General features: G+C 36.7%; 1 long non-coding RNA gene across 2 annotated transcripts; it reads right to left on the bottom strand.

Annotated features, from left to right (window-relative positions):
* Positions 1-2,813: 2,813 nt before the first annotated feature.
* On the bottom strand, positions 2,814-14,582 carry LOC109056833. Of its 2 annotated transcripts, none has more exons than XR_006153311.1 (5): positions 14,213-14,582; positions 10,123-10,331; positions 8,942-9,029; positions 7,737-7,788; positions 2,814-3,539 (listed from the first exon to the last, which is right to left on the bottom strand). It is a non-coding gene; the product is annotated as an uncharacterized LOC109056833 (long non-coding RNA). The 2 variants fall into 2 exon arrangements; XR_006153310.1 differs by having other exon boundaries at positions 14,228-14,580.
* Between the last annotated feature and the right edge of the window lie 3,462 nt (positions 14,583-18,044).

Here is an 18,044-nt window from a genome sequence, read left to right as displayed (position 1 = left end):
GTATAACAATGAAAACACGGATTCTAGGAGCACAGGTATAAAATATATTTAGACTTTTTGTAAGTATAAGTCAAGTATACTTAAATGTCATTTTAAGTATATTTCTGAGAAGTACATAAAGCCCATTTCTGAGAAGTACATAAAAAGTAAACTAAAAACATACTTTCCTATTTTTAGTTTAAAAGAAGTATACTAATAGCACACTTGAATAAACTTATTTTTTGTAAGGGTACCTTCATATCCCAGCCTTGAAATCTAAGCTGACAAACTCACGAATGTTGTTTTTGCTTTTAACAGGTTGAGAAGGTTATTCTCCAGTGTTGGGGACTGATTCATCAAGTGATTCGAATCATTTGAATTAATCCTTAAAAGATTCATACAGAATCGTTAACTGATTCATACAGTTAGCTACTCTTTCTGGTGGTTTCAACGTGACGCAAGTACAGTAACTAGATGGTGACATTGAGCCATTTGCTCAGTCGATTCGTTAAAAACACTGAATCACTCGACATAAGTCTTATTGAGCTTTACTAAAAGAGACTCCAGAGAAAACGTTTAACATTTTTCTTCACAAACGACAATAAATCAGATCAACTTTTTTTTTTTTTTTTTATCATGAAACATTTGATTCACTTAAAAAACTGATTCTGAAACAACGACCAGTTCACAAACAAAACACCAGCACAAAGTAGCATACTGACTGTAGACATAGATTCCCAACAGTCTTTCTTCAGAATGTTAATCCTTGTCAACAAATTTTATTCATCCGGAAATATTATTATATGGAACTGCATTCCAACATTCAAACTGGAACTGTGTTTAGAGTTATGCTAAATTATGTGTGCAAGGAATGCGTCATTGTAAATGTAACTGCAATTATTGACAGTTAAATACATGCAATCACTATAATACGCCATTAGATGGCGCAATGTGAACTTCTATAAAGCTTCAAGAGCTTGGTCTCTTTTCTTTAACCTCTTTATATCACTCCTCTTATGATCTATCTTACTGAAAGTTTTTGGAGAGGGATGGTGCTTTTATCACACATACACATAAACACACACACACACACACACACACACACACACACACACACACACACACACACACACACACACACACACGTAACCTATATTTCAGCATCCAGTGTGATGTCAGTCTGTTATTTAGGCCAGGATTAATTTTAGGTAAACACATCTCCTTTTATCACAATGTCACCAGTAGAGCAATAATGTTTTCTTAGAATACTGTTTCCTGTAGAACTGCAGCATTCTGTCCCAATTCGGTACATTGTTTTATTTAAAGCTGAGAAGAAGACAGTGGAGAAGAGAAAAGAAAAATCAATGCTTTGCTTGATCCTCCATTAAAAGCAATCCAAAGTTTTCTTCCCCTCACTTCTGTGAGCCTTGCATTCAGAGTGTTATTTAGAGGAAGTTCAGTGTCTCTTAATCTTCTCATTACTCAATGTGATTGTTATGATTAAATAAAGTGCAAAGGTGTCTTTTTTGCCCTCAAAAATACCTTTAGGCTTGACAGACATCACCAGCATAAATTTGACATCAGCACTCTGTATTCTTCTGCCATGCATCCATCCATAATTAATTAAATGAATTCTCAAATTCTGCCAGTAAGTGTGAAGATGCAGTCTAAAGTCTGTTCAAAGGGAGCGTAAATGATGAGGCCTTTAGCAGAGGGAATCGTTATATTTTAAATGTGTTGAATAATATATGTTTTAATACATATTATTATGTTGTGTAATTCAATGTTAAATTCATTTAAGGACTAAGTAAAAACATCTATTTTGTATACTGATATGTTCAAGTTCAATTTGAATCTGTTATCATATATAATATAACATAATACAATACAGACTCCAGAGATAAACTAGAATAAAATGCAAAATACTGTCTGCCTATGTCTGGGTAAATCATACAACTGAAACAACTAGAGACGTTTGTTGGGAGTTTGCCCCAGGCATTTATCATGCATTTTGTGCAAAAAAAAAAAAAAAACCATAATTCACGTTGTTAAGATCCAATCTAGCAAGTGACTAAACTGACAAATATCTGAGGTTATTCATACAGTTAATTTGGATTAATTTGCTATAATTGCTCATTAAAATATATAAGGTGTCCAACATACACTCTGCACAGCATTATAATCACACTTTTAGCATATGATTTAAAACAAATTGCTTTAATACATTGTAAAAGAGCCTACTAAATTGATTTCCAGCTTTCCGGAGTACGGACAAGTTGAAACTTATTGTCACACCGATGTTATTACATCGAAACCTCAAGTGAGTTACAGGAATTTCATTCACCTAAACAAACTGCCCTTTTGATGATTAACAAGCAAAACCCCATCACTAATGAAATTCCCTGAAAATGAAACTCAACTTAAAACTGCTTTAAAGACTAAACAGACACCAGAAATAGAGAAATAAAACATGACATTTTTAGTTTTTACTGTTATTTGGAAAAAAATACATTCACATAGAATTACTATTAAAATACAGTCTACTAAAAATCTTTTCAAATAAATATTCATTTATACAAATATTACAAAACATTTTATTATAAAATGTTTTATTATGTTATTAAACACACACACAAACATCAATATCCATTTCCTATATACTTTTTTCTACATATTTTTTTCAAAATATGAAAAGTATTTTTGGACTATTAAAAGGATTAATGTTTTGGTCCATTAGTTATTATGTTATTAAACACACACACAAACAATTTCAAATTTCAAAATAAACACATCATAACACAATATGAATATGTCACATGACTGTAAGCTATGGCAATACTGAAACTGTGAAATCTAGTCAGCTGATTTTCACAATAACACTTGACTGAATCACTCCTGATCTCATGGAAGAGAAAGAATAAAACCAATGGATTGATCTAAACTATGACTACAATGTCACAGAAAATATGATCCAACACATTGTAAGCATGAATCAGTCTTTCACTTGAAAATCTCTAGTAGCTGTGAATGTTCAAGCAGCGGTGCCAATAAACAGAAGCTGACACTCACAATTAGAAGAAGAATGAATGGAAAGAGAAGTTTGATAATGAGTACAAACTCTATTCTCGTCTCTCTCTCTCCAGCAGCTGAGCGCGGGTGGGCAGCTGAGTGCGTGAGCGGGGTCGTTTGCAGGGGCCTCCCAAGGTGACGAGTTTCTGCGGCAGTATACTTGCTGATTGCTTCGTTCTCACTCCACACAACAACCAGCTAAGACACTGCCAAAGAACCACTCACAGCAGCGGCCCTCATCCCTCACTCGCTCTCTTCTCTTCCATCACTTCAGCATCTCTCACTATCAGCTGTTGGTGACTTGTAAAGGCTCCTCGTATATGATTCTCCTGTCTCCTGCGGGTGAGCTCTGGACACTTTAATACTCTGCTCATGGAATGTCCACACACAGTACTTGTATGGCAGCCAGGGACAGATGTAGATTTCCCCTTAAAGAAAAAGCCTTTGTTCTGCTTTCGCTTTCCAAGAGATGATGGTAGGTGAGAGGTCTCCTGAAAACACACAAAACATCTCATACTTCCAGTTTTTTACACCTCACCGCCGCTGCAAGTGAAAACAGAACTGTGTGACGTAACACAGGGAATGAAAATGAAACTTAAGAAAATTTTCTGAATCAGAATGTGTTTTTTTGTTGGTAAAAATATACAATTTACAATATATAAAATATATATTTGTTTCCCATAGTAATAAATAAAACAAATACATAAATAAAAGTAAATATATAATTATGTAAAAATAATAAGTAAAGAAATAGAATAAGTAAAACAATAAAGCATAAAAAATTAAACTACTTTAATCAATTGAATGTGTCCTTGCTGAATACAAGTATTATTTTTATTCAGAAAAAAAGGTACCTGAACCCAAACTTTGAAAAGGTAGTATATATATATATATATATATATATATATATAACAAGTATATTATATATATACATACATACACACATATATACATACCAAAAAATATATATATATCTTAAGATAATCAAGATACCACTCTGGCATTTTTTAAGCATAAATCTCAAACACACACACACACACACACACACACACACACACACACACACACACACAAACAAACACCTGCTTAAATTTGTCTTAAATAAATGTTTATATTTATATTTATTTTATAATATTTTTACTGTAAATAAAGACAAAATTACTGATTAAGAAAACTTTGTTTTTTTTTTGCAGTGCAACTGATAAATTAAACCAAAGTACAAAGGGACAATGATGACTGTATAACTGAGAGTAGAAAGTACCAAAAATTACAGTTCCCATATGATGTCATTTCATCATAACTGCGTGATACACAAAGTCATCGACTTCCAGGTTAGCATTCAGCAATGACCTATGACAGAACTCATAACACTTACCTTTAATAATCACAAGATAAAAACAAACCCCGAGGATACACTGACGTAGAACTCTCCCTATGCTTTACGACAGTAACACTAGCTTGCTAAGGCTCTCCCTCCAACGTAAACAAGCCTCTAAAGCTTACATCTGAAAAAGAAAGTCTCAACTCCTACAAAAAAAGAGAGAGAGAGAGTTTGAGAGGCCGCCACACCTCAGGGAGGGGACAGCACACCTTCCTTTATTACTTAAATGAACTATGCTCACCCTCTACACCACAAATAGAGCCGTGACTCACTTATTCTCAAATAAACGCTGAATCTAAGTTCAAAGGGTTCAGCCTATATTTGCCTGTAAGAAACTGTGTGAAAGAGCACAAACGTTAGCATGTGTGTGTCATATGTTGTACAGAGTGAGATTATGGGTGGTGGTGGTGGGGGTTGGTCAGCCCGGTCTCTGATTTGTTGTTTACCTACACAAGCACTGTGAAGGCCCTATCTGTTGGTATTCCCCACAGTGCAGCTATTTTGGGCAGGCAGCCTCTCTCCTAAGGGCTCTGCCAGAGAAGAGGGGCCTCTGCTCACTTAGCAAGAAGGCTTAGAAGAGAGTGGGAGAGAGTTAACATGTGTGTGGGAGAGCGGAAGAGTGAGGAAGAAAAAGTGGAGGCACAATTAAAGATAAATAAAAAGTGAAAGAGAGAAAGAAAGTGCTGAAAAAACTATTGTGTGGCTGCCGGTGCCAGTAAAATCAGATCAGGGTCTTCAAATGCGGTAGAAGCGCTTGCAGCATTAGCTGCGCACCACACCAGGCTTAGTCACTGTCATCAGATGCTCGAAATCCCATACTGAAGCAATAAGGGATACTGTGACCCAGCTATGTTTTTTCCTGCAGTGCTGTTTGGTGACAAGTTATGGCATGTAATAAAAGTCCACATGGAGCATCCGCCTGTCGCACACATGCGTGTTAGCTCTTGAAATGAGCATTTGCCTATGAAAACAGGTTGCGGTCAAGAGAGGGCTAAGTAGTGCATGTGATATTATCTTCGTTCCTTGCTCTTCAGTCTTGAGCGAGAGGCACCAGTGAAGCCTTTTTACAGCAACTGCTGATACAATATTCCGTTGCGTCCTCTGCGTTATCTGAGTCTGAGCAAACACACCTGTAATTATGAGACTATTTCGGTAACAACCCTGTGCTGACTGCTACAGTACCTCACATGAATGCTGACATCCCTGTGGAGAAGCGGGAGGGGGACAGAAACAGCGTGAGGCTTTCCTAGAAGAAACTTCAAGCAGCTTCCTTTTCTTTGACATTTCACCCAAATTGAAATTAACCATGAAATTAATTGTGATATGGGGGGATTTCTTTGACTGTTTTGGAAAGTTTCTCACTTAATGTGTATAGGACTAAAAGCCCCCCCCCCCAAAAGTTTTCATATAACAATATTTTATAAACCATATTAATTTATATATTAAAATAAAATTAAAAAATGTATATTAAAATAAATGTATCTAAAACCGGATACAAATGTATTTTTGGATACATTTTATTTTAATATTGTATTTCTATATTTTTGTATAACATCGTATGCTTGTATATAAAATATATGATAAAATATATTTATAAAAAACAAATTTATAAATATGTTTGTTTTTTAATGTACTGTTTTTATTGTTTTTTGTTTTAAAACAAATTTTTAAGAATGCATTTTATAAAACTTTTTAGAGATTGAGGCTTAAAAAAGATATAGATCGATTTAACAATATACACTTTTATATAAAATATATATCATTATTTTATGCAAAAGATTTTTAAATAAACACAAAATGAAAAATACGTAAAGCAATATGTAACAAGCCTTATGCAAATATCTTCCGCAGGTTTGTTTCTCAACTGAATGTAATTTTGAGGAATTTATTTTAAAGATTTTTAAATAATTGCACTGAAACATAACACAGAAATACTGATTAACTCTTTTTTTTTGTTTGGTAAAATCTATAACCTCAGACTGTACGTCATAATTTCTGTTTGTCTGAGACTTTACAACCTGTCAGTCCTGCTTGGCTGGCTTCTTAGATACTGTATGTGTCTATCACGTCATAGTGTGTGGTGTTTTGTATGATATAACATGACAGGATGACATCTCCAACCCTGGTACACATTATCAGATTAAAGGCTTTGAATTCTGTCAGCCAAAAGTATCATTACACCACATCTGAAGGCTGCTTTGAGGAAATCTGATCGGCTCTTTGGACAGACAAACGTAAACACACGCACCCGTGGATGAACACACAGCTGTCTGACAATCTTTAAAATCAAAGGAAAAGCTGCATGTATGCCACCCGAATCAGCACAGATGTAGAAAATCATTATATCACATGCAGTGCCTTGTAAAAGCATTCAGACCCCCACATGCCCACACACACACTCATACACAAACACACGCCTCGTGATCTGTTTTCTGCTGCAGTTGCTAAATTGCAGTGTTGTGTCCCTGTGTCTGTCTCGTGAGGCCAACGGCTTGCTGAGACCACATGATGGCAGGAATTCCTAGCTGCTTTGGGTCTGATGTAATCTCTAATACAGGCTTTCAGGAAGCAGGGGAAAAACACACACACACACACACACACACATCTGCCAGCTGGCACTGGCATGTGCCTGTACACCTCTGACACACTGAACACCTTTGAACCAAAATACACAGGTTATGCATTAACTAACAGATAGAATTCATGTGTTTACGGGTCACAAAGTTTGCCTGAATTTATACAGAGAGGGCACAACTGTAACCTGTTTAAGTGAACCAGAAAGATCTGAATGTCTAAAAAATGTAAAAAAAATAAAATTAAATGGAGTGAAACCCGCAGTAGAGCAGCAGATATCTAGGCATCTAATGTATATAGCATCTCTTAAAGGGATAGTTCACCCAAAAATGAGAATTATGCCATTGTTTTAATTAAAAACGTTCACAAAAAGAATGTTGGTAACCAAACTGTTTTGGTGACCATTGATGTCCAGTGTATAGACTAAAAACACTGAGACATTTCTCAAAATATCTTCTGTTGTGTTCCAAGGAAAGTCATACACTTTTTTGAAATTTTATTTTTGGGTGAACTATCCCTTTAAATGTGCCCCCCCCCCCCCCCCCGGGTGAACTATCCCTTTAAATGTAGTCTTTCCCTATTTTTGGCAACATATGTAATAGATAAATCTCATAATGTCCGAATGTCAGAATCAGAATGCAGCTAAAGTTAGTACTGAAACTAATCTCAGAAAGATTAATGTATATCAACAAGGACAGTTAAACATATTGAATAACTAGGATCAGACACTCACCTTACTGCTGACACAGGGTCTCTCATCTTCTCCAGGACATCTGGATACGTTTCTGTAAAAGAAGCACTATGATTTGACCACCGTCTGCACTGTTGGTTTCTCGCCCTCTTTCTCCCACGGTTGTGTCACACTGTCTATAGAACAGCAGTCATTTCATTCCTCTGACTTAATCATCTTAAAGGGAAAGTACTGCTGAATGTCACTGAGGAAAATTTCAAAACTTTCTTTATTCGGCTAATTAAACTATTTCTGTGCCAGCAAGTTCCCCTCTGTGATTTTAGGTAAGTAGTTGGTACTAAAGTGTTATAAAAATTGAATATTTCAACAAAAAACAAGGGTAGGTTAAGTCGCTGGAAACTTAATAAAGTTGAATTTTTCCACTACAGGGAAATACGTTTTTGTAATTTACCTTTAATAGAGAACATTCTTTCAAACTATATAAAATACAAACAATGTCACTCTTTTATGTCGAATACTGAAATGGAATTTATTCATTAAATTTATTCATAAGTTTACAATGCAAATGAATTAAGCTATTAGCTATAAATTTAAATCCATGTCAAAACCTTATATTATGCCATATTGTCATTAAACAGGACTAAAGCATAAGATTAGGAAATATTTTCTATTTTAGAGGTGTTTTGTTATATTCAGTTGCATTTTTGCCCTGAGCCTTGTTTAGTTCTGATACTGGTAGCTATTTTTTCAGAAGAAGAATGACTAAAAATAGGCCAACATTTTTATAGACATGTGAAGACCACCACATTTCACTATCAACAGTACTGAAAATACAAATCTTAAAATAAAAGAAGAGATCGGGAAAACTGGAAAAAGTCATAGGGGACTGACAGGTGAAAAACAGTTTGATAACAAAAAATAAAAAAGAAAAAGCTAGAACCTCAAGTCTTTGCAAGGCTATATGCGGAGACAAAGTGCAAACATTGCACTCCTAAACAATATCACTTTACTCAAGGGACTGTTGATCAATGCAAGCTCTATTTGTAGAGCTAGAAAGCATTAATAATTCACACAGCCCACCTTTCAGCCAGTGAAATACATTACTATCAGCACACTGATGCTTCTGGCAACAGCAGAGGTGCTTGTGAGTTAACCACTGGTTCATGGAAGTAATCACTCTGGTAGCCACCAAATAAATGTACGGACGTCAGACAGTCCATTAAAACCAGATAGACAAACCCTCTCACCTTTTGTCTCAGGGGTCATGTCATCAGTAGACCAATTAGCCGTGGTGAAGTCAGGGATCTTCCAGAGAAGGGATATCCAGTGCCCAGACTGTTCAATCAAAGACAAAACCAACCATCTTTATACATTCAGTTCATATATGTGTTTGGATAACAAATAAGACTGAGTCACAAAGTGCTTCTTCCATTGCTTTAGTTCGATTTTCTCTATTTTTAAGGTCAGCAGTATTTGTTCACGGATGGAGGTTGGAGCACCAGTGGTGATGAGTGCAGGGTCACTGAACAATTTATCAATAATGTCTGTGAAAATCAGCTTACATTTAGACACAGAGGCGGAAAGAATGTGACTCTTAAAGAAAACAATTAATGGCAAAGTTTGACGTTAGACGTTGACAAAGTTTGATGGAGAAGATTACTTTTATAGCAGCTTAACTGCAGCTCATGAATCGAAATGAATCTATTTTGTTGCCAATTACACTGCAAAATAATTCCTTAATCTTTGTATTTTTAATTTAAATATTCATATTAATATTTTTCTCTCTCTCTCATATTTATATCCATATTTGTCTTGGTTTCAAGTAGAAATATGTTAAAATACTTCTAAACAAGTAATCAAGATACATTTAGTTGACCCCACTGGCAAATTGTTTTTCTAATTTTAAGCATAAACTTCACTGCATTTTGTACAAATATACTGATTTTGTAGCAAGTTACACTGCTAAAATATTTCTGAATCTTTGTATTTTTATTTTAAATATTGATTTAATATTTTATACATACACACATACCTGTATATATTCTGCTTTCCATTAAAATATCTAAACATACTTTTAAAAATATATATTTTTTAAAAATTCCCCTCAATATAAGCATAAACTTTACATTTTGTTAGATTCATGCTTAAAACAATGAAACTGCTTATGGCGTAAGAAAAATCTACATAATTCAAGATATATTCTAACATATTCTTTAAACACAAGACTTTTTATCTCATGCAGTTTTGTTTCTCCTATTTAAGGTGTTTTTAATAAAAAAAGAAATCGAAATACTTAAGAATTTAGAAAATAATTTTATGCATTGTGAAATGATGTACTTTGTAAGTGCACTGTAATTATAGAAACGACGTTTTGACTTAAAGCACTTCTATTCTTACACCAGCCACACCTGAGAAGTGACACACTTACCTATCAGTTCAGTTTGTCCCAATATCCATATATTCTACAGTGGATAGTATGCTGCTCTCGTCTTTCGCCGGTCAGTTGGATGAGAACGCAAATACAGTTACTGGTGCTGACCACAAGCCTTAACTCCCTTTTGACAAGCTGGTACAAGTCAAGGCATGTTCTTGTTCCTCTGCACAGCGCCCTCTGCTCTACTGCTTCAGCAGCAAAAACTGGAGGAGGAGCAAAGAGAGAAGTTAAGACTTAACATCAGAGGTGACAGGACAAATCAGAGATACTTTTCTTTCAGAGGTCACTATAGGCCTACTGTCTTTACAGGCAGGAACATGTTCAGACAGTCACTGCGCAATACAACAGCACATGAATAAGTGACTCAGACAGGATGTGTTAAGTACAGAAAACAATTATGGCAGTCAACAATATTTAGTAACATGATGGGTATTATTTACAGTGTTAAAACTACTATATTCATTCACAAGTACAATTATTTGTGTACACAAGCATTTCAACTCATTCACATAAGTGGGATTCAAGTTCAAAGTATAACATAAGCTTACACAAGAATAGTATTTGCCACATTCAAATTTGAATGGTAATTTTTCACTATGCTCACCTTGTTTTGTATATTTTCAAAATAAGTTTAATAAAGCAGGAAAGGAAAAAATATATATATTTCACTATGCTATTTTAACAGTTTTAATTTTTTAAATTTCAGTTGAAACTAGTTCAAGAGATAAAATAAGAAAGGGCATAAGATAATTGTAGTACAATTAATTAGTCTATTAAAACTCATGAGATCAGTCAATGTCTTAACTTAATGCAGTAACTTTTAATCATGTACAGTAGAGGGGATCTGTTTTTGTCAATGACATGCAGCAAGTTCAGTTTGTTCCCTGAGGGAGATTTTAAGGGTCCCTGCACTTCTCCCCCTGGTGGCGAATTCTTACTGCACCAAAGTTAAAACCGAAGGTCTGTACTGTTCTACTTCGAGAATTCAAACAATTTTTTAAGCAAATAAATAAAGTTATAAATTAAAATGTAAATATTGCAAAACACTATCTGTAATAATACATTTAAATTAGTAATGCATTTTTAACTAAAACATTTTTTTCATAATTATAATATAAATATAAAATAATATAAGTATTTAAAATATTTTGTATATAATAATAATGATAATAATAATTTAAATTAATAATCCATTTTTTTAAACTTTTTTTTAGTTTGACAACATAAAAAAGATTTAAAAAGATAGCGTGTTTCAAATATTTTAAAATTTGCAGTATTTAGGCTTATCTACAGAAAATTAACCATTATGCATTGCTTAATCAAATCGAATCAAATTTTCACAGAGAACCTTTACATAAATATTTACACTTACCCGAATTCTTAGTGGAATAGACATCCACCCAAATAATTTCTCAGATATTAGCCATCTCTGATTTATGTAGCAATTAAACACAATCCCGTAATTAAAGTGAGGCACCAGAGCAGTAACGCAGAGAGCACAGCGCTCTAGAGAAACTTCATCACCAGGCAGAGTTGCAGTGCAGCAGCACAGCTCAGCACCAGAGTAAATGTAACACTGTGGCCTCTCTCTCTCTCTCCCTCTCACCCTCTCTCTCTGCAGTCTGGTCCACTGTATGTTACAGTACTAGGACTGCACTTCACTGGATTGCAGCAGTCCAAGACTGATGACCTTACCAATAAAAAGAACAGAGTCACAAATGCCAGCGTTTCCATTTCTATCAGTACACGCCGTCCTGTGGCTCACCTTCATCCTTATCATTTATCCCTCTTCTGATTGTTTTGCCCCACTCTAAGGTGTCCATTTTGTCCTTTCTATCCTTGTCTGAACGCTTGACATGTACAGTACCTATTGGTTTTACAAGAGCATGTGAGTGTGTCAGAGCTGACTGATGCCTATTAGACACAGATGCTGCAGTGGCTGTTAGAGGGCGCTCACTGGCCTACTCTCTGCTGCATTGGAGCCTTGTTTCATTTGAGTCATCAGAAAAATTCCTTCATGAACCTGAAATGTTCTACAATGCTGCTCTAATTGGTCAACAGATTATGAGAAGTAGCTTAGCGGATGGCACTAAATTCTGTGCCATTAAAATAAAGGAAATCCCTAAACATCATGTGCAAATACGCTTGCAATACTACGAGAGGTTGGAGGGCACGAGTGGAATCCTTACTCCAGCAAGATCAAAGCTTGCTGCATTGATTACATCATCGGAGCACTAGTACGGGACAATGCACCATTGGGTTGGGGGAGTGGGGGGTTAGGTTTGGTGGGGGGAGGTGGTGGAGTAAGCAGACTAATCTAGCTGTTCTGTCTTTTCTCTCTCTCTCATCCTGTCAAGAGGGCATATCCACACTCCGGGCTGCCAAACTCTAGACAAGAGCAATAGACTCTCATATCATCTCTCTGTTAACTTGCTTTCTCTGTTTCTTTCTCTCATCATCCACGTGACCGTGTAGCTGCCTGTCTTTCTTGCTGCTGCAGCTGCTGCCACGTCTTGGCAGTACTGCAGGAACTGTGCTGCAGGACACTGCAGGGTATCCGCTTTCCCTCTCGTTCCTCTCAATCTGTAACTTTTCAGGAGGAAATGGTGATGAAGAAAAAGTAGCCAATTTTGAGGGAAAAAACAGTAAGGTTCGTGCGATCACACCATTCTGTACATCGAAGCTGATCTCTGGAGAGAATGGGGGAGAAAGAGTAAGAGGAGATGGGAGGATGGGTGTTAAGAACATAAGGTGAGTGCGGCAATATGCTTTTTGGCTGAGCAGCAGCAACCTCATCCCATCCCCCCCCCACCCCCCCTTTGGTAAGCGCCATGAGAAACTGCAGTTTCTGCTAATGATGTCAGGCAGCAGATCTGACAGTGATATATCACTCCTCACATTCCTGCTGTATACAGATCTAATCCTGCCTTATAGCTTGCTATATAGGCAACCGCGGCTGTTCTCCAGCGTTCAGTGGGGATAGATGGGCTATGCACGTAACCTGAGTTGAACTTATCATCACCGGGTTCATGTGCTGGTAATGAGCGGTACATTCAACTTGCAAACCTACACGAATCGCTAAGGTGTTATGACATAACTCCAATACATTTCAAAGTGCTAGGCGAAATAAACATGAATGTAGTGCTCCAGTACCAGTACACTTTAGATGCTCATGCATGTAGGTAGCCAAACTGTAACCAACAGGAATTCCAACAGTCTCAAAAATATGCCGCATTTCCCATGTTCAAGCATGTTAGTATATAGTTGAGTAGAGAGTGAGCTGAAGCAGAAAAAGACCTGCAGTGAAAGAGTTATGAGTCCCCCTACCACTTTATTTCAGTCACTCTCTCTCATTCTCAGATGGGACGCTTAGCAAGAGTGCTGCAACATCCAACCGTGAGTGTGAAACACACACGTTCATAAACACACTTGAAGCCGAGACCCATATGCACCTGGCTAAACGGTCCTGTCAAAAGCTTCTGTCCGAGCGCTCTTAGGAGTCTATGGCAGTGACAGTTGCTAGCTGACACACGTTACATCCTCACCAGGCCATCCTAAAACGTTAGTTCCACTTTCCCATCTGCTGCAAGCTTTTTAACTCTTTCGCTTCCTGGCATTTTGGATGCAAAATAAACTGCAGCTTCAGTACTTTGAGCAAGACATCACAGTGAAAAGTACAGCACCCTGAAGCTGAATAGGTCTGGCCTACATCTTTCATTTATGTCTGCAGGCGTCAGTTCTGTACCAGTACTAATCCTAATTCTAGCTAGTGCGTCTATTCTTCCTTTACTAAGTGCTCTTGCTGGCTGGTATTCCGCATGCATCTGTGTGTACTAAGTTGGTAAATACAGCCGGCCAGTATTGGTTAAGGAGATGACTACTAAAGTATCAATAGCCTGACTGCAGAAGATCACTCATCATGTAGGTCAATACAAACGGGTCCTTTAAGACCTAAGAGCAGGTGAGTGAATAATTCTGCAGTCGGACAGAAACATCCCACAAAGCTGAACCCCCCATGTACAGGTGTAAAGTTCAGCATGTGTCCTCTATCCCTGTAGAAAAAGACAAACTTCCACATACTCACTCAGCCTCCGCTCACCTCCAGGTCTTGCAGGGATGATGCACAAGCGGCCGTGTCTTCTCCTCCGGTGGAGTAAAGTTGACTGCAGCATTGCCTGCTGAATGGAATGACATTGTTCACTCTCTCTCCCTGCCTCATTCTCCTGCTCTCTCTCTCTCTTTTTCTATCTCTTGCTCCCCCTCCTCCTCTCTGCGTGCTCACTGGCAGTACAAAATGCACAGCTCAGCAGTGTTCTCGCACTGCCGCAGCAGCTCCTGCATGAGCCTTGCGTATCCGAGTGTGCCGTGACTTTTAAAGGGGAATGCAACCTCCAGGGTCAGTGTACGCCTCATCACCAACCCCCCACCCCAACTTTACCCCACAGCAGCTGGTCAAGACATTCCTTAATAAAAAGGTGGGGAGAATATGAAGAGGTTGGGGGGGGGGATAGAAACTACCTCAATTCCATCAGATTAAACGGGTGACCCTTTTTAAAACTAAAGTGTGCTATGCTTGTAGTGCGGACACCATCCATCTTAGCCACTGACAGTGGCCCAAATTTGCCTAATAAGGCTACGTGGGTGATTTTGTCAGGTGGATTAAAAATGATGGATGTTGAATGAAAGACTGGCTGTGAGAAAATATTTGTACCGGTGACGAAAAAAACTGAAATACAAAACCAGGATCTTGAGAAACCAGATCAGGGGGTGTTTGAGGTGTATCGTTGCTTCCATTGCAACCAGGAGGTCAACTGTCTGGGAGTTAGAGAGATACATTACCAGCAGTGTGCAACAATATATTGGACAGACCACGAAGCGTTTTGACAATCAGGATGATTGAGGCTTCATGTTCCATTTGCCATATGTTCTAAATCCTGACTTACACGTTGAGAGATCTGACATTACCGTAACTTCTAGCAGAGGGGGTTTCGAGAGGGTTGACCCGCACCATGTACAGTAAATCAATTGCAAGTATTTGCATCAGCAAAGCTGGAGCTGCAACCCTGCAGCAGATTTTTCCCACTCTTTTTCTGTAAAGCATGATGTTTGAGTCCGAAAGCGTTTACTACAAGTGCCTCAGAAACTACTGCAGAAAGCCCACCGAGCAGTTACTTTTACTCTTGTTCTATGAAATACGGGAAATACATGATCCTGAGTGCACTGGTAAGGGCTGAGTTCACAAGACCATGACCTCTGGATAATATATAAATGGCTGCCGCATACAGGGAGGCTTGGTAGAAATGGCAGATGTCATCATAACTGTATTGATTGGTGACCTGCGAGTTTGTCCAGTGGAACAGAAAGCGATCGAGCACAAACTCTGTGCTGATCTCGTACATCTGCATGGCTGTGAGCGCACTTTCCGGTTTGCTCTTCAAATCGTTTAGACCCTAAAAAAATCTCAAAATCATACTTTGGGGCATTGGGGAAGTATTAATGAAACATCCTAAAACTTTGACATCCTCACTGAACCGTTCAAATGATTTATGGTGTTTATTTTCCTCTCTCTCATCTGTGACATCAAATAAAGATGCTCATCATGGACACAAAACCTGGATGAATACACCTCCTGGTGCTTTTGTGGACAAGTGATATACTGATATACATTCATATTTTATATTTACATTTCTCTTAGCAGATGCATTTATCCAAACTTAGTTACCAATGAGAATCCAACATCAGCAATTCATCCTAAGAAAACAGCAACGTGAGAAGTGCTGCAATACAAAGTTTGTTCAGATAAGTATACAGTAGCCTAGAATAGTTATGCAAGTGAGAAATAGCAAACAGAGAATATTTATTTATTACTTATTTAAAATGTCATATAATTTAATAATTGAAATAATTGATTAAGCTGATATTTGGCCATTTTGACATTTGCATTTTATTTAAATAATTCTTGAGAAAATTAATATTGCGTAAAATAAGTGTTTAAATGAAAAAAGATTCGCATATTAATTACTTTAATATTTTTTATATGAAATGTAATACTACAGATTAGCTAATAGATGTGTTATTTGGCAATTTTGACTTTTGTATTTCAAATATTTCTTGATAAAGTATTAGTACATTTTGTGTAAAATCATTGTTTAAATAATAAAAAAAGAGTACATAAACTTGCTATAGTATTATATTTATATATGTTTATATATTATTTAAACATGTCTTATTACTAGATATTTGATAAAAAAAAATGACCAAGAAATATTTGAATTAAATGTTTATATATATATAGTATTAATTATAATATCAATTGTTTAATATATCACCATTGTATCCATACTGCTATCAACATTGCCCATAAAAAATAAAATGTAAAAAAACTCATATTGGGCCACAACTATTTTGTACACCTCTCAGCATTTCAGTCCTGCTGGTGCTCTGCGTCTCTCCGCTGAGCATCCTGTGCTGACTTTGACACAGATAGAAATGCCTTCACCAGCATCTCCTTCATGAGCAGTGCATTTGGGTACAGTAATGGCATCTCCATTGATAAATAAAACATGAGTGAAGGGCCTTTTTACATGGCTGATCACATTACCCCTCGCCTCACCTGACGCTCTGAGTCAGCTGTCAGAGTGTCCCCTTCCGCCTCCGCACAGCTCTGGGATTAGAGCTGGCAGTGAATACCCACGGCAGCAGCTTCATCACCCGCATGCGATAACTGTTCACAGCCAGGAGTACACTGGCTGCACTGATACTTCAGGATGATTTAAACAAAGAGAGACATAAACAATTGATTATTTTAATAGTTTAAAATTACAGCCATCAAATCATCATTTCCTCCACAATGAACAATTTTGCCCTAATAAAGTTTACTCAATAATTAGTGTACTTGGTTACCGAGGAGACGACAGTGTCTGTAAGTGTATGCTTGAGATGAAACATGACAAGACATGATGTGTGAAGAAAACAGTAAAGGTAAAACACTTAATTTCATCATGTATAATTTCCAGTCAAGCTCTATTTTGTCAAATAATCTAAAAAAGTATGAAAAGTATTGTATATATACTACAGCATAAATACACTACTGTTCTTTTTTTTTTTTTTTTTTGAAAGAAGTCTCTTGCTCTCCAAGAGATTGTTTTGATATATTTTAAAATGTACTGTATTCTTGTGATGGCAAAATTGGTATCTCAGGAGCAATTATTCCTGTCTTCTCAGAAATCATTCTAATATGCTAATGTTCCTTATTATTATCAATGTTGAAAACATCTTTTGCTGCTTAATGTATATATATATATATATATATATATATATATATATATATATACATATATTGGAATCCATAGCATTTATTTGAAATAGAACAACGTTTTAACAATGTAAAAGTATTTACTGTCACCTTTGATCAATTGAATGCAACCTTTAATAAATAAAAGTATCAATTTATTAAAAAAAAGCTATTCCACCACTGTCAGTTCCATTTCAAAATGTAGTTGATGTTGTTAGTAGACAAATTTCATAAACTACTCAGAGTGTGAAAAACATGTTTTTAATTTCATTTCCTAAATCTGCACAGAGCCAAAAGTGCCTACAGTTGAAGAAACACATATCATTTTCATTCTGTGGAGTTTTTGGCAGTCGTTTGACTGTTACTAATGCAAATTTGGCTTGGAATACTTACAGCAATACAATCAGAGACATAAAGAGACAAAACACATCTATTCTCTAACAGATCACTGAGGTTGATCTTCAGATCTCAGACTGGAAGTTCTAACCCTAACTGAAAACCCATCTGTGTAAAATTGCATCTCCCGCTCTACGCTCTGGACTGACAGAGCCAGCTGTCCTCCAGAAGAGTTTAGCTGCAGCCCCATTCACCTCTCCCTCTCTCATTCATCCCATCCCTACCT

Source organism: Cyprinus carpio, chromosome A23, assembly GCF_018340385.1.
Source record: "Cyprinus carpio isolate SPL01 chromosome A23, ASM1834038v1, whole genome shotgun sequence".
In the NCBI taxonomy this organism is placed as follows: Eukaryota; Metazoa; Chordata; class Actinopteri; order Cypriniformes; family Cyprinidae; genus Cyprinus; species Cyprinus carpio.
The sequence above is the reverse complement of the archived record's forward strand: the minus strand, read 5'-3'. Positions and strand labels throughout refer to the sequence as shown.